Raw genomic sequence first — 22,772 nt, forward strand, 5'->3', positions numbered from 1 at the left:
ATGGCCTACTTTTAGATAAGTAGCAGCCTTAGGCCAATTTGTCCTATTCCCTCTCCATCCCACATATTAGGAAACACTGCAAACACACAAAACAGCCATCAACAATACCAGCTGAGATCATCCAGGACTTCTCCCAGATGCACAACGAGGGACAGATCATCTAATCAAGTGCAAACTTGTCACCAAAAGCCCCCTTCCTCCCCTCTCTCATCCCCCTGCTTCACTTGCCCACTTGGTGAGCCAGTACGCTGAATTACTGCTGCCCACTCGTCGATTAAATATGCATACACTTGCCCACGCAAACAGTCGCCTGTGCAAAGACAAAGTCTCTGTGGTGCTGCTTTGAACTTGCTTTTTTTTTAACCACTTCAAAAACAAACACGTGCCTCTTGACTTCACCACCGAGTTGACCCTCCTGCTCGCAGTGTTTTCCAGCAGCACCGAGAGCGCACGAGGAAGCGAGTAGAGAAATGGATAAAGTCTGAATACAATACCTGATGGTTTCCCTGCAGCGCGCTGTGGACGTGGGGCTCTCCGGGATGTGTGTGTGTGTGTGAGTGTGTGTGGGAGTGTCAGTCCCAAGTCTGGAGACCAGCACAGTCCCCTAACTGTGTCCCCAAGAAATGTTTTCCTCACCCCGCTGTGCACCTCGATTCATAGTCCGCTGCCTCTGACGTGCTTCAGAGGAACACTCTGTTGGTGGTGGTGGAGGGGTTATTGTGCTGTTTATTTGCATGCTTCACTCTCCTGCAGGCTACTGCTCTCTTCCAACATTTCTTTGTGCGTAAGTGTAAGTGTGAGAGAGGGAGAGTGGGAGAGTTTGTAGGGACACAGAAGGAGGCAAACACATCTATCACAACCATACTGTATCCTTGAGCAGCAGTGATTTTACATGAGTTAAAGTAACAATACCACACTGTGAAATTACTCCTTTACAATTAAAAGTAAAAAACTTAGTATTATTAGCAACATGTAGTTAAGTAGCCTACTTGATGCAGGAAGTGTCTCTTGTTAGTGTTTTACTGTTAATCATAATAAATGTTACTACAGTAGAAAGTACAATATTTTAGGTATGAAGTTGCACAGCACAGAAATAGGCTGTTCAAATAAAGTACAAGTACCTCATGCTGTTTTTTTTTTAAGTACAGTACTTGATAAAATGCACTTATTGGCACTCATATTTTCATTTTTTGAACATTTTTTTTGTGAGCAAGTGCAGAAAATTTTTGCTCTTGACTGAGGCTTGTACTATTATAACCAGACTAAAATGTAGTTGCAGGGAGTTCTGGAAATAGATGTAACATTTTCTCAACATATTGTACACAGAGCACTTTGGCTCCTCTGGGCTCTGGTGTTCCCCAAGGCGCCACCCTCGGCCCCCTCTTGTTCTGTGTATACATGCTGCCACAGGGACATATCATACATAAGCACAATATTCAGAGCCACTATAATGTAGATAACATGCAAATTTATGTCCCATTAAAAACTGGGAAAAAGGTGAAGAAGGCAACGTTCATCAGTTACCATCTTGTCTGTCAGAAGTAAATTGTTGGATGTCTCAAAACCTTTTTCAGATGAATGAAAACAAATCTAAAATCATTCAATCATCAAAGGTTTAACTCTATTTCATAAAAACATCTTGGTTTCTTGTTCTACAAATGTAAAACCTGTTGCCAGAAATCTGGATGTATTATCTGAAAAACAAGTAACAAAGTTGTTCTATCTTTTTTCTTTTTTTTTTTATCAACAGAAAAGCGCCTCAAAAATCATGTCTTTTCTCTCTTGGCCTGATCACGAGCACATCACACATGCTTTTATATCATCTTGGTTAGATTACTGTAGTTCATTGTATTCAAGGTTAAGATAAAAATACTATCTTACACCTTTAGTTAGTAAAAAAATGCAGCTGCTCGGCTTTTAACAAATACTGGAAGATCATATCTCTCCTGTGTTAGCCTCTCTGGTCTGGTTCCCAGTCAGTTTTAGTGGTGACTATAAGATTTTTACTGATTACCTTCATGGTTTAGCTCCCAGTTATAGTGCTAATTTCTGATGCTACTCTGTAAAACAAAACTGTTAAAATAGTATTTCATGTTTGTGATTCTGCAATCCTTGAAAAGTTTAAGGGAACCCTAAAGTAAAAACCTCACTCAGGACCAGGTATTTTCTTCACTTGCTGTTCTGAGCTTGTGTGAACATGAAAATCAACAGGTATTTAGGGCGTCAGTCATGAGTAATGAAGTGCGGAGAAGTTCTGGCTGATATTCAGACTGAGCAAAGACAAGGAATTAGAATAACACCTTTTTGTCTCTGTAGATGTTTTATGTTTGGGAAAATGGAACCAAAAATACAGGAACTGACTCACTTATGTCTTCTTTTGAGGAAATAGAAATGTGATATGTGCCTGAAACTCATAGGTCATAAAAGTCATGTTTTTGACTTTTATGTAACTTGATAAATGGAGTTTGAAGTTAAAACTTTTTAACACTATGACGAATAAAGTTGGAGCATGTAATTAAAGGTTAAGGCAATAGGAATGAACCTCTATTGAACATTTCATTGGCTTATAAGTAATGACCACATTCACAAACTGGTGCTAAAAAATCTGAACCCCTATTGAAAAGAGGAACTATCAAGTACTGACGATATCTTTATTAAATGAACTAATCATGTTTATCACCCCCGTCTCATTAAACCCATAATTGAGAATCCAATCCAGCAGCCACCACATACTTACAAAACAGTGATGTAGGTAAAATTGATCAGAAGAAGGTGAAGTATACAGCCATATGTTGGAATGCTACCCTGTGTGTGTAATGGCATGCATTTCAGACTAGCAGGAGGACCAAAGGGACACTGAATGTGCATTAGCCTAAGTTTGAGCAAATACATTTAATTAGCAAAATACAGTGACATTAACAGAAATGCTTTGCCACTCGTAATAATATCGCTTTGATTACTACATGTCTACATATTTTTTTAATCAGTGACACATCTGCTGCCAAATAAGGTAAAACTTTTATTGGTATAGTCATGTGCTCGTTTATCCCCAATTATCATGATCCCCAGGAGTTCCATAACACCGGGGAAAACACAGAGAACAGGAACCTAAACCTGCCTGTGTATTAAAGGTAACACTGAACAGCGTATTGCTGAAATCTGTAAGAGAAAGTATCCAATGACAAGATGTGGAGGGAATAGATGGTATCAGCCGAATGACAACTGATGCATGAAGATCACCGGCAGCGTTTGAGCTTTGCAAATGCAGAAGTGAGACACACACATGCACAAGAATAGAGACACTAAACCTCATCCTTTTCAGACAGTCATAGTGAAATGTATATGTATATCATTTTTGTTCTTATTTCCGTTCATTTCAGCAAAAACAGTCGATAGATGCAGATCTGGTGTCAGTAAACAAGAATGGGGGAAAGGATAAAGTGCTGTGTTTGATGTTCAGGGAAAGTGTGTACAGGGTGGCATTTTGGATGTGGGGCAAGAGAGGTTGGGTGAGTACTGAACGTCTATATTCAAACAGAAAGCAGCTGAGTGAGTGGATTGAGAGTTGATGGACGGATCAGTGGAAACAAATGAGTGACAGAACAATGGTAATTGTTTCTTATACTCACTTGACTGGCTTTGTCTTTCTAGAGCAGATTTCAAAGGGGTGATAAAAGTGGACCCCGACAGTCAGCAGATGGGGCAGAGGCCAGCAATACACCTGGTTATTCAGGGAGCACTGAGAGAGAGAGAGCTATAAGGAGGAGTTTTTATAACTCTACAGGATGAAGAAAATTATTTGAATTACTTTTTTGTACATTAAAAAAGCTTGTTAGCTAAATAGCCAGCAAATTATAGCCTTAGGTTAGCCTTTGAGTAAGACGCCTAGATGCCCAGCTGTGCTAACTATGCTAACAGAAGTGTATGTTTTCCAGTTATTAAACTGGCAGCAAGTTTCAGCTCCAGAACGCTCCACAGAAATGAATATGAATCACACTTTTCCTGACTGATAACCAAATGTGCTGTACAGTAGAGGAGCACATGCAACTGAGGTAAATTTACTTCATCCATTTTGAGCCCAAGTAGCACAAAGACAACCCACTAAACTGTCAACAATTTCCACAGTGAGGGGGACTCTCAGAGATCTCTCAAAGGCCTGGGCCAACAGAATGTTAATAGTCTTTAAATTCAGCACTCAGCAAACACATAAAAGGAGTCAGCCCAAGCGAGTAATTTGCTTCTGGAAATTGGCCGCACTGATACCTTACAGTCTTCTACATTAAACATCGATCAAGCAGAAAATCAGCAATACATCTAATGTCTTTATTGCCATTCTAGTTCATCTCTATGTGTGTGTGTGTGTGTGTGTGTGTGTGTGTGTGTGTGTGTGTGTGTTTGTGTGTGTGTGTGTGTGTGTGTGTGTGTGTGTGTGTGTGTGTGTGTGTGTGTTTGTGCATGTTTGTGTGTGTGTGTGTGTGTGTGTGTGTGTGTGTGTTAGTGTTTGTGTTTGCTCGGAGAAAAGGAATTGTATGGTCCCTGTAATGATTTTTCAGAAAGGGGAGCATGGTGCCATGAAGTGGAACATTGGTCTAAAGTTGTAGAGGTTACGCTCAGCTTCTCCAGTGCTTTGAAGTGTCCTTTTTTCTAACACTGACTTTAGGAAGCTCAGATTGTGCAGCAGCTCACTGGTTATGTAATGAAAGAAAGCCTTGGGTCACGCCTGATAGGTTAGTGACACATTGAAAGCAAGAGCAAAAGGTGATTTCACTGATTTGGTGAAGCACTCATGGTAATTAGATGTTTCGACCAAGCGGCACACAAACAAGACAATCTCAACAGTTGAAGTTTACGTGCCTGTTTTTCTATTCAATATTGTTAACGGTGTCACACCACAGTGGTACAAGCCTGTGACTTTTACAATGATTTATCATGATTTTGTGCTGCCTGTCTTTCCTGTGCTGAAAGTCTCTCTCCTGCATCATCACTCTGCCTGGACATCTTCACCTTTATGCTCTCCTTCCTTGCTGAAGAAGTTCGAACTGACAGTAAACATATCAAATGTGCAATACAGAGGAACAATATAGAAAAATAACTTCTAATCTTCAAAATATTTACCATTAACTGACAATGACACACTCCAGTGACAAGGCAGAATCCTGTATTTCCCTGCCTCAATATGCTGCGTCGACTTATCAATCTTACTGTGGATCTTGCACAGAGAACGCTACATCTTGTTTCACAGAAAGATGATAACTAAAAAGCAGAACAGAATTAAAAGGCTCAAGTATATTGTTACATGGTTAAGTGTAAATATATAAATTAAATACATTTGAAACAGCAATATGGTGCAATAAAAGTCTAAAGAAAAGTCTAGACATACAAGGTTGACTTACAATTGTGAGGGGGACCAGGGCAGTAACTGATTTGAGTTGATGAATCACAGTTTAATTTGCTGGTTTACTTGCTTCTGCTGCCTCTTAGTGCTTATGAAGAAAGACCACAGAAGTAATTTTCTCATGCACTAGTTTCCACACACATCGGTGCATGTGTCTATTAATGCACGCAATATCATAACTGATCCCAGAGCGGAGTCAAGGACAGCTTAACAAGAACACTTTGGCTATAGCTAGTCACCGGTCGAAGATTCCAGGATTATCCACAATGTGCAAACATCCCAAAAAAAAAAAAAAAAAAAAAGATGCTCTCCTCTCTGCTTGACAAGCCCAAGCCTCTGTCAGCGGGACACGACCACACCCACGAAAAGGGCTGAAACAATAGATGCAGCGACTGGTAATCAACCTAGCTTCCACAGACAATAGCCTGTTCCTGTGGGCAGTAAATAAAAAAGTGGGCAGTAAATAAAAAAACAAGATGAATGCTAACAGGCAATTCTGAGATTTAAGGAGAGATATCACTTCCACTTTGGTATAATTTTAATTGAGGTCTATTTTTAGCTTTGAATGGTCAAGCATTGCTTGCCTTGCTTGCCCTGATGGCGCACCACTGGTCCAACCATTGACGAATGCGTGAAACACCTCAGGTTTCATAGTTTTCTTTTCTTCTGATTCCTCTACAGCCAGGTCATGAGTCCATGTCCCACCAATATATCCCTTAAAGCCTAGTTACAGGGTTTAAAACTGTCGAAAAAATTTCACAGCAAAATAACAAATTAAGTTGAAATGAAGTGATTAGTGGATTAGTTTCTGTGGCCAACTAAATCAAATGTGAAACTTGAACATCTCAGTAACGGAATATGCTGCCTATAAAATACTGAAGATACAGCATGTATATTTTAAAATGTGCGATGTAAATTCCCCCCATGTTGCTAAATCGATGGGATCTGAAATTGTATATTGTAAATTGTATATGTTAAGTATTCCCATTCAGCTTGGACATGTTTTCTGAATGCCCCAAGAGGAGCTGCAGGACACGGCTGGGAATAAAAACATCTTGGACATCTTGCTTAGTCGGCTGCCACCACAACAAATGTGGGTGGTGGTTGTGCAAAGGTCAGTAAAAAATCTCAGTCCTGAACCTCTGTTATGGTCCAAATATTCATTTTTAGTTGATATAAAACATGAAATCCTGTGTATACTGCAGGTCAGGGGCATTAGCTCATGGTTGTTTGAGACAATTCAAACATTTTGTTATGCATTTAATTGGAAATTGCTGAGGCATTAAGCTCAACCATTATCACTTTTAGTCACAAAGTAAAAGCTCCATCTGACCAAGCACTATGGCCAGAGGATTATAAAAAAAAAAAGACTCCAAAACAGTCCACAACCTGATTTAGCATTTTTTTTTTCCTTAAACACAGAATGAAATAGTAACTAGGACACCCTGGCATGAATATTTTACACGCACCAATATTTCCTGACGTGACATTGGAGCTTACCGGGACTTTTCTGCCTTTCAAAATGAGTTTGGATTATGAGCTCTGGCAGGTCGCTCAGAGGTGAGGACCAGGACCAAGGGGGGATTTTTTAGAGATTGTGGGGTGGAAGCAAGGATTGAGGGAGTAGGAGGACAGGGACAGTGGTCTTTGTTCCTGTTTCAGCCTGATAGGATTGGGACTCTGGCCCAGGGAGAGAAACAACAAATACTGAGCTCTGGTGGCAGGGGAAGGTTTGACTGAACCTGGAAGAGAAAGAGAAGAATTATAATTCACACATGGAATAAGTTCAAAAAACTTTTTACAGTCTCTCTCTCCCCTGGTATAGTTTGAAAATTTTGATTGGCACCCACTGTTGACAGGTTAGGAGCAATGAATGTGCTGTTCCTGCTTGCACGTGGAGCAACTGTAGCTCTTGGATGATTGAGTTCCTGCTCATAATCCCATTACAGCGCTGCAGATTCAGGGTTCATTTGTAGCTTTGTGCGAAGACACGCTCCTGTCTGAAAACAGGGTAAATCTGAACTGGCAGCAGCTCACTGATTCAAAGCTTCTTACGGGAGAACATGGAAGATGAAGCTTTTAAAGTGACCGAAAATTAAACTAAATGAATTTTAAAGTTAGCAGAGAGCACAGCCACCTCTGAGGGGAAAAAGTAAATGCCTTTCTCTGTCAACACGCTCTCTCTTGAGGCAAATTACACTTTGTTTGTTGGTTTAGTATTTCTGGATATTTGATGAAGGGCAATTTTATCAATGTCAACATGTTTTGTTGAGTCGTGGGAGAGCACGTCTGTTGGATTAGACAAAAGCGGAGGCTGGAGGTGTTAGATTACAGTTTGTCAGTTTTCTCTCGTTTTTGACTTTGTCTGGTTGTTTTGATGCCACTTTATCAAGCTCTTATTGGTTGTGAGAACAGCGACCTGTCTGTTGTATGTCAATGTGTGTGTAGCCTACATGTACATGTGTGATGTGTATTCAGTTGACTGTTTGCTTAACCCCCTCCCCTGAACTGAAATTGTCCAATCACATTTTAGCAGCGGCAGGCCTGCGGCAGGATTAGATTAACCACTGTTTATTACCTCTAACTATAGGGAGCACATCATTAGTAAATTACATTATTATGTGGGGTTTCAGGTTATGTTTGAAAAAGCTCTGTTCAGGACCAACTATGAATAAATAATGAATAAAATATTGTAGTTTTATTGCAGGTTATTTTTGCAGAACTACCAACATATATACTGATGCCAGTATATTTTGACAGGGAATATTGTCCTCCCAATGCATGGACTGGGCTCTTTTTGTGCTTGCTGAAAGTGTACATGCTGCTTGAACAGGTTATATATAGCGTATGTGTGTAAGCACGTGCTTGCGTCAGCTTTCCTGCAGCAGCCGTGCTGTGTGAGCGGCTGAACCAGGGTGAAGGCCAGAAGATTGTAAGTCACTGAAGGCAGCAGGCAGACCTGAGCCCTCTCCGAGGCAGAGAGACCATGTCCAGCTCTCTGGGAGAGATAAAAGAAGTCAAGGCTGGGATACAATTACATTCATCTGCCTCCTCCCTCCCTCCGTCTCCTGTCTCTGGCTCAGCCGCTATATCCTCTGTGTTTGACTTGAGTCTGAGGAATTAGGCTCATTAATGACATTCAGTCTCTCCCCTTGACCACAAGAACATCTTATCTCTCCGCCTTTTGTTTGGGTCTAGTCTTCCTTCAGTATTGTCTTCCCACCTTTACCTTTTCTTTCATCATCTTTAAGTTTTGGCACCGTCTCATCTCTTCATTTCCAGTCTATCTCCCCTTTCTGTTTTGTAATCTTTTTTTAAATGGCTTTCTGATACCATCTTGCAGCCTTTAAGTGTTTGTCCGTATGAGACAGTGAGATTTAGAGCAGGTCTCTGGGTCAGAGCTGTTCAGCCTGTTCATGGAGGCAATCACGCCTTCCGCCCAAATAATGACCGCCATGAATCAACCCATGAATGAGACAGCCATTGGATTCAGCACCGCGGTCAGCACTTCTGCCTTTAACTAACCCTAGAAGTGGATGATAAAACTATAGTAGAGGCCGTTTGTGTTGAAATGAGTGTCACAGGCGCTTGCTCTCAGGTTAGCCCGAGCTGAATGATTTGATTTGGTGCAATAGTTACAGTGGAGAGGGAGCATTTCTTCCCTTGGTGGAGAAGTCAATTTAATTGGCCATGTTTTGCATCACAGAGCACACTTGCAAAGCTTTTTTTTTTATTTTTTTTATGAGAAGCAGATGCAGACCTCAGTGGAATAATGCTTTCCGACTCTTACTGCGGCACCTATTCATCAGGACTGTAATCTTTACTTTAATGAGGAGGCATTAATGTTTACTCTGTGAAGTGGAGGAAACGACCCGCCTGTTGTGCATAAGACAGAGAGAAATAGTAAACCACTCCTCTTTCTGTGTTGTCTGTTGAAGGGAAGATGTGCTCTGAACTTTTCATTGATTTTAACTGCACCATAAGCCCAGATGAGTGAAAGTACTGCTTTAAAACGGAGAGATGGTTTTATTCACCTTTCATTTTTAAATTATATTTAGATCATTTACAGGAGTGGGACTTTTTAGTGCGCTCAAATTACAGTGAAAGAAGTTCCCTCAGAGGATCATTAGAGGAGCAGAAAAAACAGAGCAGCTTAGGTAATTTTCAGTGCGAGAGCTGAACCTCTCTGATTCATGGTCCAATAAGTAAAACCTCTCACTTTCTGGGCAACTCAGTCAGCCAAATGATGTTCTGCTTACGCCCAGCGCTGCTGATGAACATCCAAACAGAAATTGGCATTTGCAAATTCTTACCGAGTGTTCATCAAAGCCGCATCGAAATCCAGCACTTCTGAAAGCTCAAAGTGTGCATAGATCATCTGAGATGAAACAGCAGAGATTGATTGAGAGAAATCCCCTAAGCTGCTTCTGCATCTGGTTTCTGCCACTCTGACTCTTGATCTGCAATGTCATTGAAGTTCCAGTGCTCCAAGAAAGCACTCAGGAAAACGACTGCAGCGGTGAAAAAAAAAAAAAGAAAGAAAGAAAGAAAGAAAGGCTGACATCACCTTCTGCTGTTTGATGAATAAATAAATGAATGGAGCAGGAGCAGTGGTGACGGTGGTGGATATGACGGCATTGTTGGACATGGCATGAGGAATCGGTTGGACAAGGCTGTCCTTTATGAAAAGCTGCTATTTTATGGATATGAGTGTGTTTGTGTGTGTGAGTGTGTGTGTGTGTATTTGTGTGTATGAGTGTGTGTGTAGACAAAAAAATAACAGTAAGAGATGATGAAAATGCACATTTGACAAGCGTCTCTGTGGTTTGTGACAGAAGAGAGGTCATCGTATCCTTTGTGAGACTCATCTACTGACGTCACTGACACACACACGCACACACACGCACACACACGCACACACACACACACGCACACCAATCAGATTAGTATTTATTTCTGTAAAAGAAACCTGTCACGCCTGCATATGTGTACATAAACATACATAATGTTAATTAATTTCCATACTACTTGGGTCTTATTTCCATAGTTTATTTGGGACAAACCTTTTCATGATTACGAAACTGTCCTCATCAACTTAATTCCTGAGATCTGGAAAAACATCCTACAGGGCAAGAAACATGGGAAATAATTAGAAAATGTGATATGAAATGAAATCCGAACAAGTGGAAACAATTCTAATGTTCCGTCTTTCATCGCCTGAATTCAAAATGAGCCGTGCTTCAGTGCAGCACGCCGCGTCTCGCAGTCCTGCTCCATCTGACCCATTTCACGCCCTGTTGCCCTGTTAGTGAACTAAGCTGTTGTTGTTTTCTTTGCTAACACAAAAAATGGAGGAACAGCGAGCCATACTAAACACTCAACACATAATCATGACACCAACCCGCCTGAGAAATAATGTCTGGAAGCTTTTTGTATTCAGCATCACAGATGGAAAAATGGTGACTAAGGTGAAGCTGTGTACTGACTTTGTAAAATGCAAATGATTTACAGGAACTAACACTGAAGAGTCAATACGAAGGAACACACTCTACAGTGTAGTTTATGATCAGGCGATGTGCTTCTAATGAATTCAAATGAATTACACGTTAGATCTGATTGGTTTCAACTTCATTTTTTGCTAAATTTCCTTTCTCTTCCCGACCACGCAATTAACCTGGTGGCCAAAATAAGGCCCAAGTTCTAATAAACCACAATTTCCCTTTGAAGATGCCCCTAGCCTGATGAATCCCCACATGTACACACACACACACACACACACACACACACTAGAAGCTGAGGATTAGCTGAGAAGACCGGGGTGCTCACACAGGAGGAATAAAAACAAATTATAGCAACAGGGGAATAGAAATGCAGTCTCCACGCTGCACTGTAAGCAGTCACACTGTGCTTGTGTGGGCGGACTCACTGGCTTGAGGAACACAATTACTGACACACCACAGCGCTCATTTGCCTGAAACAGTTGCATCGGCTGCTGTATTCTGTGGTACCTCTCTCAAAATCATGCTTTGTCTTCTTTCTGCTGAGCTGATGTGCTTCCCCAAAAAAAAAAAAAAAAAAAAAAAAGGCAAAACAACACCTTTTGTGTGTGTCTCTTGCTCCTTTTGCCCTATTGTTGTAAGACGCTGCGAGGACGCTGCTGCGGCTGTGTTCTGCTGGCCGCCCTTTTCACTCTGTCGGCCTTTTCACTTCATCTCATCTTCTCCTCCATCTCAGACATTAATACACTGAGCGGTAACATCGTTTAGCCTCCACACATAAACACAAACACAAACACACTTTCGCTTGCACACAAAGACAGTATACAAACGCCTTGCAATGATGCTATCCAGCTTCCATTGTTGCCTCTGTTAGTGCCTTGTCTGTTTCCCCCCACACACACACATACACACAATGTGGACGTAAAACACGGATCATTCATCAGGCTTAGAGCTGCCACGTGCTCATGTAGGAGTTACTACATTTTAATATTCCTTTGCTGGCAACCTGCAATGTGTAATTTCCCATTTTTAGAGATTAAAGACACTGAAAAGCAACGCCGCTTTGCATGACACACATGCATGGTGCAAATGAAAATTCCTCCCACACACAAAAGAAGCAGGAGGAGCAGCCTCTAACTGTCTGCTTGCCATTTTTCTCTGTGTTGTGGCTGTGGCAGGTCAGTAAATTGAGTGCATCTATGCAGAGCAGGATCCCAACACATCCCTCATCAGTCTGGCAGCAGCCTCCCCATCTTCCTTTTCACCTGTCACACAGTGCCTCTCTCAATTAAATGGACCACTAAGCACCAGCGTTCATCACCAAGGAGAGATTTCCTTCAAGGCGAGGCGACCGTGGATCTGCAGGGCCGAGCCACGGGGCGGAGACACACACACACACACACACACACACGTGTTTGTGTTCTGATCATATGTTTTCTGGGTTTGTCTACAACTGTAGTCACACAGAAACAGCAAACCTGACTTACAAGCCTTCGTGACACTGATCTTTTCACGGCTGTCTAACCATGGGAAAATCCAATGCTGTGTGTGGCCCCCTCCCAGTTTAGAGAGACATGCAGACAAGAAAAATCTGATTTGTGCCAATGACTTCAACATCAGGACTTTGAGCCTGTGTGAAATCAAGCAAAAAGCTGAGCAGAGGCATACCGCTCGAATCTGAAATCAAACTCGTGTCTGATGACATGACTTGGATGGCTTCCTCAGCATGACTGAACATGATTCGTCTCTCGATATTGCCGCCTCTGTCTTTCATCTTCCTTTACTCTCCTCACTCTTCTCTGTCTTTCTATTGCTCCCAGTTGCATATAGCAGCATGTACTTGTTTGTCTATGTGTGTATAGGGAAGAGAGAGAGAGAGAGAGAGAGAGAGAGAGAGAGAGAGAGAGAGAGAGAACATTTGGGTATTCAAGGAAGCCAGCCCACTGGGGAGCTGCAGCGGGCAAAGCACCAATGCTCACTTCAAAGTGTGAGTTGAACGCTGGCCTCTAATCGAAAGGCTCTGTCCCTCCAAACGCCCACTCAGTCCAGCCTCTGATGTAACAGGTCACTTTCACACACCTACACTCTTTTACACCCTGTTGTTCATCCTTCATTGAACTTGGGCTGGTCACAGTCGCAGAGTAGTACTAGTAGTAGTAGTCTGAGCGATTCATACGGAAGTGTTTTTGGCAACAGAGGTTGATTTTGAGGGAGAACGTTTAAAACAAAATATAGGATACTATTTTGAAATGATGGCCTGCAGCTGTGCTCAAAGCCTTTAGAAATATAGTGGAGAGATGAAAAAATGTGTGGATCAAATGCAGTGGCGGAAAAAAATAACAGAAGCACCTGTTTAATATGGGGATTTCCCTTCTCTTTTTTTGCTAAAGTCTACAACTCCTATGTAAAAACTAAAACCAACAAAGGAACTGATCCGTCTAACAAGTATTGTCTGTTTATCCAAAACCTGATATCTTACACTCACCAAGCAGTTTAATAGGGACCCCATACTAATACTGGTTAAGGTCTCACTTTGCTCTGAAACACAGCCTCAATCCTTCTAGTCATAGATTCCACAAGAAGATGTTAGAAACACCTCTTTGAGATTCTGCAACATGGTGACATGATGCATCACATCCTTTTCATCATTTGTCAGCTGCACATTCATGCTGCCAATCTCCCGCTCTACCACATCCCAAAGGTGTTCTACTGGACTCAGATCTGGTGACTGAGGAGGTCACTGAAGTTCACTGAACTCACAGTCATGTTCATTAAACCTGTCTGATACGGCTTTTGCTTTGTGACATGGTCATTATCCTGCTGGAAGTAGACATTAGAAGAAGGTAAACTGTGGCTTTAAAGGCACAAGGTCAGCTACAACACTCAGATAAGTTGTGGTATTCAAACCATGATTGATTGGTATTAAGGGCCCAAAGTGCCAAGGAAACATTCCCTACACCATTACACCACCAGCCTGGACTTTGACACAAGGCAGGTTGGTGTCTGTTGACACCCAATTCTGATTCTTATGTCCGTGTACCTCAGCAGAAATCCAGATTCATCAGACCAGACAGCATTTTTCCAGGCTTCAACTCTCCAGTATTGGTGAGTCTGTGCTCACTGCAGCCTAAGAGTGGTAAAGAGTGGTTATCTGAGTAACTGTAGCCTTTGTGTCAGCTGCAACCAGTCTGGCCATTCTCCTCTGACCTCTCTCATCAACAAGGAGTTGCCATCCACAGAGCTGCTGCTCACTGGATGTGTTTTGTGTGTTTTTGCACATTTATGACTAAACTCTATTGAAACTCTAGAAACTGTTGTGTGTGAAAATCCCAGCAGATCAGCAGTTTCAGAAACAATCAAACCAGTCTGTCTGGCACCAACAGTCATGTCAGGGTTAAAGTTACTAAACTCACTTTTTCCCTCATTCTGATGTTTGATGTGAACATTACCTGAAGCTCCAGACCTGTATCTGCAGGATTTTATGCATTGCACTGCTGCCACGTGATTGGCTGATTGGATAATTGCATTAATAAGCAGGTGCTCAGTGAGTGTATATCTCAGACTAAGCCACAAAGCCCCATTGTTGTCCAAACATTATTTAAGAACTCATTACATGCAGTAAACCCCACAAACACTGCCCTGCTGCTGCACTCACTAAAACACTAAATCAGCTCCTAAACAGAGTTCCCTTTAATTGGACTGTTATTGAGTAATGTTTGTTAAAAAACCACAGTGCACTATAGTAGGAAATTATTTAGTAATTCTTAGCATTTAAAAAAATCAGACCATTCATTTGTGACCTGTTTTTAAATATTTATTTCTTTAGAAGGAAGGAATCTGCATGGTGCTGAGATCTGCAAAAGGGTGTAAGTCAGAAAGCAAGCAACAGACTGGGGTGGGGGTTTTGTCTTTTCATGACACTTGTTGACAACAAGATTAAGAGTCAGTCTACAGGTGTGCAAATGCCTTTATTAAGCTGTTGCTTTGAGCTAATGCTAATGTCAGTATGCTAACATGCTCACAATGACAATGGTAACATGTTGATGTAATGTTTATGATGATCACCATGTTAGTTTGTTCTAATATTTGCTTATTAGCACTAAAAAGAAAGTACTGCTGAGGCTGATGGGAATGTCATTCGTTTTACAGTTATATGGTCATAAACCAAAGTATTTTACAGTTTAACATTTTGACCTGATGATTGCGCTAGACCAAATACTTTCCATTCAACAGTTTTCAAGATATTTCATTAAAAACCAAAAATATCGTGGTGGCACCAGATGTAAAGTCAGGGGGATTCATCCTCTCAGCACCATGAACATGTGTACAACACTTAATCAGAATCCATCTTGTAGTTGTTGAGACATTTCAGTCTGGACCAAAGTGGTAGACCAGATGACACTGCAATCCATAAAGCCGTGATGCTAGTTTGGCCACGAATACATGAAGTACTGCCAGGTGTATTCTTTAAGGACATATAGACCTAGTGTTGTTGTGATATGTTGCACCTTTTTTGTCTCTGCAGGTTTGTTTCTGATATCAGCTCCGAATTCATTTTTGCCGTAATGGGTTAAGTGTTACCACTGAACTGAGCCACTGCTCACATTAAATGCTTGCTGGGAAATGGTATGATCATTATTACAGTGAGACCACCAGCTGATGTCAGTGCTGATGATGATGTACAGCCAGAAAAAAAAAATCTAAATATGAACTGCTTCCCTGCTGGTGGAAAATAGTCTGATAAAATGGTGAAGACTGTGAAAGAAAATCATCTGACCATAATCTCTGTCACAAACGTCTTTGGTCAGCATAAGGGTGAAGCCATTAATCATAATGATTAATGTGATTATACATTACTTTTAATGTTAATTAACACTTCCAGCAATCACAGAATTAGTTGTCACTGTGTCACATCCTTCATTATGTCTTCACTTTAACATCCTGTCCCACATATTCTCAAAGATTGCTTTTTTTTTTTTTTTTTTTTTAACATATTCCCAACATAATTTACTGAAAATAGACTGTTTTGATTCAGCGATAAAAACCTACTTTTATGTAGAAAACAAAGCCATGTAATTATGTTGTGCAAGTTCACTGTGAGGACAAATATGTAAACACTTTCTCTTGCCTCACTGTAAACCCAAATAATCCTCTCTTTGTATCTCGCTCTCCCTCTGTCCATCTCTTTCTGTCCTTTTCTTTCCTGCTCATTGTCTTTGTGTCTCCCAGGTTATTCCTATTAGACATTATTCAGCATGGGGCTGACAAAAGACCTGCCTGCTGCAAGCTGATACAGCAACAGAGCACTGCTCCAGCCTCTCCTCTCTGATGTTACGCCACGCACGCGCACACACATTCTCACACTCACACACACACACACACACACACACACACACACACACACAATAAATTCTCTTTATATTTAGAGCACTGTGATGTGTCTGTGTAGACACTGAGGAAGGCGGAAAGAATTGAAGCATTAACGGCTAAATACTTTTCTTTGCTTGGCCGGAGAACAAAGGAGTTTCAGTGGACAATGGAGGAAACACACAGATTTTGATTCGCAAAAAACGAGGATAGCAGCGCTTTCAGAGACACGCCAAGGGCCGCAGACAGTGATGGATGCACACAGACGGTGGGCGACAGTGAAAAATGAGAGGATGGGAATTGTTCTTGAGGTGACACATACAGATGATGGCGGCCACAGAGTGTGGGATGAACAAAAAGAGGGATAGTGAAGGGTGTGTGAGATGAACCTGCACCACCAGGTCAGTGGAAGTGAGTTTTGCACTGTGCATTCAAGCCGTGTGTGTGTGTGTGTGTGTGTGTGTGTGTGTGTGTGTGTGTGTGTGTGTGTGTGTGACATGTATGTAAACACACAAAACCCCGCATACAGCTTACAGTGGAATGGCTACACAAATAGCAATAAGGCCGAGTAATCACATTCAGTTTGATCAAAGTGTTTAAAGAAGCATACAAGGATTTTTAAGCTCAATTTCCTCAGGGAAGCGCGAGAGAAGAGATGCAACTTCAAGATGCAGCCATTTTCATATCAGATGAAAAATGTTACAACATCTGCCAGATGTGCATAGCAGAGCACCTTGATGCTTGTGGTGGTGTTGTCAGTGTCAGAGGAAGAGAGACAGTTTCTCTTTTATCTGAATCTACAAATAAAATATCTGCAGTTGAGTTGCATTGTGGATAATGTAGGCGCCAGGTTTGACCAGGAAGATGAACAGAACCATGATTTCTGGTTCTGCTGTATGGAATTTGAAAGAAGCCATCATCAGTCTGACGATGTTATAAGAACACGATGCTAAATTACTGAAGTACTCTTTTGTTTATAAAACAAGAGTCTGCAGCCACATTAAGACGTCTGTGATGTTTGCTGATGATTAGTACGTATAATGTTTACCATGTTAACATCTTAGTCTAGTGTGCCAGCATGCTAACATTTGCTAATTGGCGCTAAACACAAAGTACAACTGAGGCTGGTGGAACAGTCATTGTAAACCAAAGTACAGAACAAATTGAAATTTTCTCTTGATGATTATTATAACAGTTCACCTGAGGGAAACATGAAGGTCTGTACAGAACTTTTTCAGTCCATTTGGTAATGCTGACATACTATTCTAAGTGTGACAAAGGAGAATAATCAGGAAAACATGAATTTTACAGTAATATAATGTCTAGACTCCCTTGTGTGTGTATAAATATTTCAGTATGTGTGTACAGTATGTGCACATGCAGTCATGCATATGTTTGCATAGATATATGCATGTGTATGTATATAACGACAAGCATGTGTGCCTATATTATAAATGTCTTTTCCATTTTCTCATATGTAAAACTGAAAACATAAAGCAGAGCAGGAAAAAGGTTCAGAAAGTGAGAATCCAGCTCTAGCACCACCTCCAACCTGCAACACACATGATTATTCACGGGCCGAGCTGTGTGACGCAGGCTGTGATATTTGGGTCCAGCAGCAGCTGTTGTGTACCCGTCCGCTCCACAGAGAAACGTCACATGGTGCTCAACCTCTAGAGAGAAGGAAAGTTATCTGCAGACATTTACATATGACTTTAAACACTGCAAAATGTGTTTCACTGATTGGAGTTTCTGTTTGGCAGCGGCCCTTTAATTTGAACACCTACAGAACTAATACACTTAAACCCTGTTAGTGCCATAAACATACTTCTCCGCACGCCCCCGCTCCATTAGGTGGAGAAATGCCCTTCAGAAATATGCAAATAATAAGAGAAGTGCTGAAGCAATTAAGAAAGTGAAGTATGTCAGTTTGATCAGCTTGATCGGAGTAAAGATGAAGTGCCTCTTATTTAATGTGTCCAAGCTCAATAAAGTAGTCATTAGCAAGTGATGGATAACAAGAACTGTTCTTAACCATCAGAAGTACATCTCCGTCTAATATGAGTCATAAACTACGTACAGTGCGGATATGACATCCATCAGGCAGGCGATCAATCTTTCCTTCATTTCAAGCCACCCAGGAGGACTAAGAGGCACATTGCTGAAATAGTGTGCCCGGCTGTCAGCCTGTCAACGTCAGTGGTCAAATATACTGTAGTGCGCTCTGACTGCTGTGTGACTGATGAGGAACACAATCGCAAAGTGGAATTTGGCAGTGGAGTGAGGTTAGCCCCGCGTCACCTCCCTTCAGCTGAAAGAGAGCGCCGCTGGCCAGTGACAGGGCCACTGCTGCGGTTGATCATAAACAGAAATAATACATGCGTGGCATCAGACTATTGCCTTGCCATCTCAGATACACTATGTGTGTATTTCTTTGTTGTCTTTAAAGCACAGGAGAGCACCAGAAACTTCAATAGGACAGCGGCGTCGTGTGGCTGAGTGACTCACTGAGTTTAATGAGGGTGTCTGTCAAAACAAAGGGCTTTTCTTTTGATGTCTGGTGGTCCTGTCTTCTCACAGCTATATCAAAGCTGCATTACTTTGTGGTGACTTGAGGCTTGATCTGAAGTGACTCATCTTTGCCTGAAATCCATCCACCAGGATGACTTCAAAATCAGAAGTTCAACTGAGATCTTGAGTGAGAAACAAAAAGATTTCTCTTGATTCTGGCAAATAACAAAACAAGTGGCCTTTTCCTCCCCCACAAATCTGCTCTAACTAAGGGGAGCTTTGCTTGTGATTAGTCGCCTCCTAGTCCCCCGACCTGCCTGCACATCACTCGGCCGCTCCGCCATCTGCTTCAGTCTTCCTAATGAAGCGTGTCCCTCTCTGAGGTCCTCGGAGCCGCCACCTCCACACAGAGCTAATCATCCTCAGAAAGCTTCGGCCCCTCTGGCAGCATCCAGTTCGGGCCCGGCCACATCTCAGCCCAGATCGGTCATTTCACCAACACCCGGCGCCTAATGAACAAGAGCATGGAGGGCAGCGAGAGGAGAGACAGGAGGGAAACATGGAAGAACCACCAGCGTGGGTCCTTTGTACTAATAAAGAGACTCTTTCCCTAATGAAAGTGGCTCTTTGTTCAATAGTGGGCACATTCAGAGGACAGGACTCGGCGGTCGTGGCAATCTGACCACTTTAACATTCAGCTCTGTGATAAATGGTCAAGCAGTGAATTATTTCTCCCTTTTGGGAGGTCTTTCTTCTCATATGCCAGCACTGTATTAAGCTCTCATTTTAACTGATTGGTTCCTTTGTGCTTCAAGGCTCAGGCGCCACACTTCGTAGTCTCTCATTCATTCTGCGTATGCAAAATGTATATTCCTTTGCAGAGGCAGCTCTTTCTCTGCTGGGAAAGTCACATTCATTCAACATCAGAACAGACTGTGAACCCCAGAATCACACAAGAGTTATGTGTGTGCAGTTTAGTTTTTATTCTATATAAAAGTGATTAAAAGTTTTCATTCAATAGATTGTAATTTCTGTAAATAATTTTGTAAGTAGATCTGATTATATATTGTTATGTGTGTATATATATATACATATATATATATATACACATGCAGAATATAACATATCAGGGTACACACAAATCACTGTCAATGATTGAAAGGCACTTCCACGAGAGATTAATTATCACACACCTGGGCACACAAGATAGATGGAGCATTATCTATTAAAGATCATGGTTGTAAGATCTGTTTAAAATACTTATAAAGTTATTAATAAAGGTAAGGTAAGTAATAAATGAGTGAATTAATAAAGTGTGATGCTGAGCAAGAGTAGTGCACGGAATATCCTTCTGCACCTGAGACATTTTGGATGTGTGAAAATCTTCCGAGAAAAAAAATTCTACATAGAAACAAAATTAATACATTTAATGGAGGTGATGAGATGTATCTTCAATTAAACGAGGAGAAAAATCACCGAGAAGTGGCCTTGAAGAATATTACTTACAGCACAGTTTCAACATTATAATTGAGCTTATTAATCATTTATATAACCCCCATTCACCGCTCACCCTGCCCCACCTCATGCCAGATTGAGGCTCTAAATATAGTTCCTCCTCTCCCCTCTACACACACTGTACACACACACACACACACTGTACACACACACACACGTTGTAAGACTTGCAAGACTTTCCTTGTAGCCATGTGTTGTCTCCCTGATTGAACTCCCAGTGGATAATCCACTTTTGTATGGACAGATGCCAGAGGGAAGCCAGTCAGTTTAGAGCAGGAAATCTACCTGTCTCCTCGCGTGTGTGTGTTTCTGATCATCTGTAGGCCGCAGAAGTCTACACCAGGTTATGACGCCCTGTTTTTTTTTTTTTTTGTTTTTTTTTTAATTTAAATTCTTTTTTAAAAACAAACTTGATTTATATGGTTATTCTCGTAAAGTAAGCCCCAGTGACGATGGTGGTGCATTTCCATTTAGAGGAGTTTTATTGAGGCTGGAGAAATGATAAAGCGAATGATTTATGAGCAGGAGCGACGTGCCAGGGTAAATCTAATCCAGCAGCAGCAGAGGGGGGAACCCACCAATTTTATTCTGAAGGAGGTAAGAGGGCAGTTTCGCAAATTGCAGATAGTGCAAGGAGATGAGAAGAGTGTGTGATGTGAAGAGATACAGGTTTTGCGTGCTGAATATTAACACTTTAAACACTGTGATCCATCGCAAATCAAAATCTACCGAGGTGGCGTCATCTCCACTTTTGCTTTGCTGAATATCTGATTCGAATTTTACTGGTGTGCAAAATCCGTACGAAAAACAAACCCTTGGAGTCCTTCTTAAAGACTATCGACCCGCATAAGAGTGACATGCAAATAGTTTAAAATAAAGCATATCCCCAAAAACTGCTTTCTCTGAAGTGCCCTCTCAGTGAAGCATCTGCCAGTGTCTTCTGGCTACTCTGCTCTCATCAGCAGGCAGACTGGTGCAGGACTTTCTCCATCTGGTAGCCCCAAGCAGCACACACTGTGCCGCACACAGCACAACACAGAGCTCATACAAAACACAGCTACAGTGCAGAAACATGCAGGTTTACATGCACACAGTGTATGTAGTGCTGCTGGAGAACATGTAACGCCTTACTAATCAGTTTATCTACACATACGGCTCGCAGCCTGGGATCCATGTGAGCAGCTGCTGAAACATTCTTTCATTCTTTCAGTCTAAACCGCAGAATTAAATGTGCTGGGTTGTTAAATCTGTGTTATCTTTATAGGTATTGTGCTATGCAACAGTAAATACTATAAAACGCTTTAAAAGATCTCAAGCAGCAAACTGACAGAACCACAAAGCACCATCATAAACAATAGGCCCAATAATATTTCAGTCCAGATGTTCCAGCTGTCAGAGGAGCTCCATGGTTTCGCTGCACACACTTTCAGCGGTACACCATTCCTGAAAGTGTCCCAGTTTGAATCGTTCCTCAACTGGCATTTAAACAAAACGAGCCCATAGGTCGTCTGTGCAGCTGCTTACTATGACCCACAGCTACGTTTTGTTGCTAGGTGACATCTCGCGGCCATAGTAATTATGACAGGAGCAAAGGGAAAAGCGCGGTGAAGCAGTATGAAGAGCGACAAAGTCCACGTTAGAAGGAGGTTGAGGTGGATGGACGGGTCAACAAAACACAGGAATATGACATAGGAGAGTGATGTTCGATTCCAATGCGAAACCAGCAGTTTAGATTGTAACCATGACAACGAAGATCTTATAATGTTGGGGAAGTACTTATTTTAACCCAAATGATCTTTTCCAAAACCTAACCAAGCCATGACTGTTATTATAGTAACCATGGTGATGACGGTGGGTACGCCGATGTCAGTGCAGCCCACATGTACAGTATATTATTGTAACCATGACAACCGAGGTCCGATACGCCTGCCACTATTTAGAGGAGATTTAGATGGATTCAGATTAAATTTTGTACACATGTTCATGGTGCTCAGAGGGTGAATCCTACTGGCTTTGGTGATGCCCTGACTTTACATCTGGTGTCACCATGAGCTTTATATTTTTGGTTTTTCGGTGAAATATCTTGAAAACTATTAGATGGATGGAAATGGAATTTGGTAGACGCATTCATGTTCCCCTCAGGGTGAACTGTAATGACTTTGGCGATCCACAGAATTTTCATCTAGCGACATCATCATGTTGAAATCTGTCCATTACTTTAGTTTATGAGCAGATACCTGGGAAACTAATGACATTCCTTTCTTTCACCTATTTTTGAAAAAGCAGGAATGTGTATGAAATCTATAAATTGGAAAGTGATGTGTCAGTGCAACAAAAAGCAGCTTTTAGTGAGCCGGTGGTGCCTGTCAAAAAACATTAAATCTGCCTCCGAGTCCCACTTGGCAGGAAGACAGCAACTCCTGTAAAACAACCACAATCTTATTTCTGAATGCATGCTGCTTCACTTTGCTCAAAAAGAGCTGATG

Source organism: Seriola dumerili, unplaced genomic scaffold (assembly GCF_002260705.1).
Source record: "Seriola dumerili isolate Sdu_G_001 unplaced genomic scaffold, Sdu_1.0 BDQW01000149.1, whole genome shotgun sequence".
In the NCBI taxonomy this organism is placed as follows: Eukaryota; Metazoa; Chordata; class Actinopteri; order Carangiformes; family Carangidae; genus Seriola; species Seriola dumerili.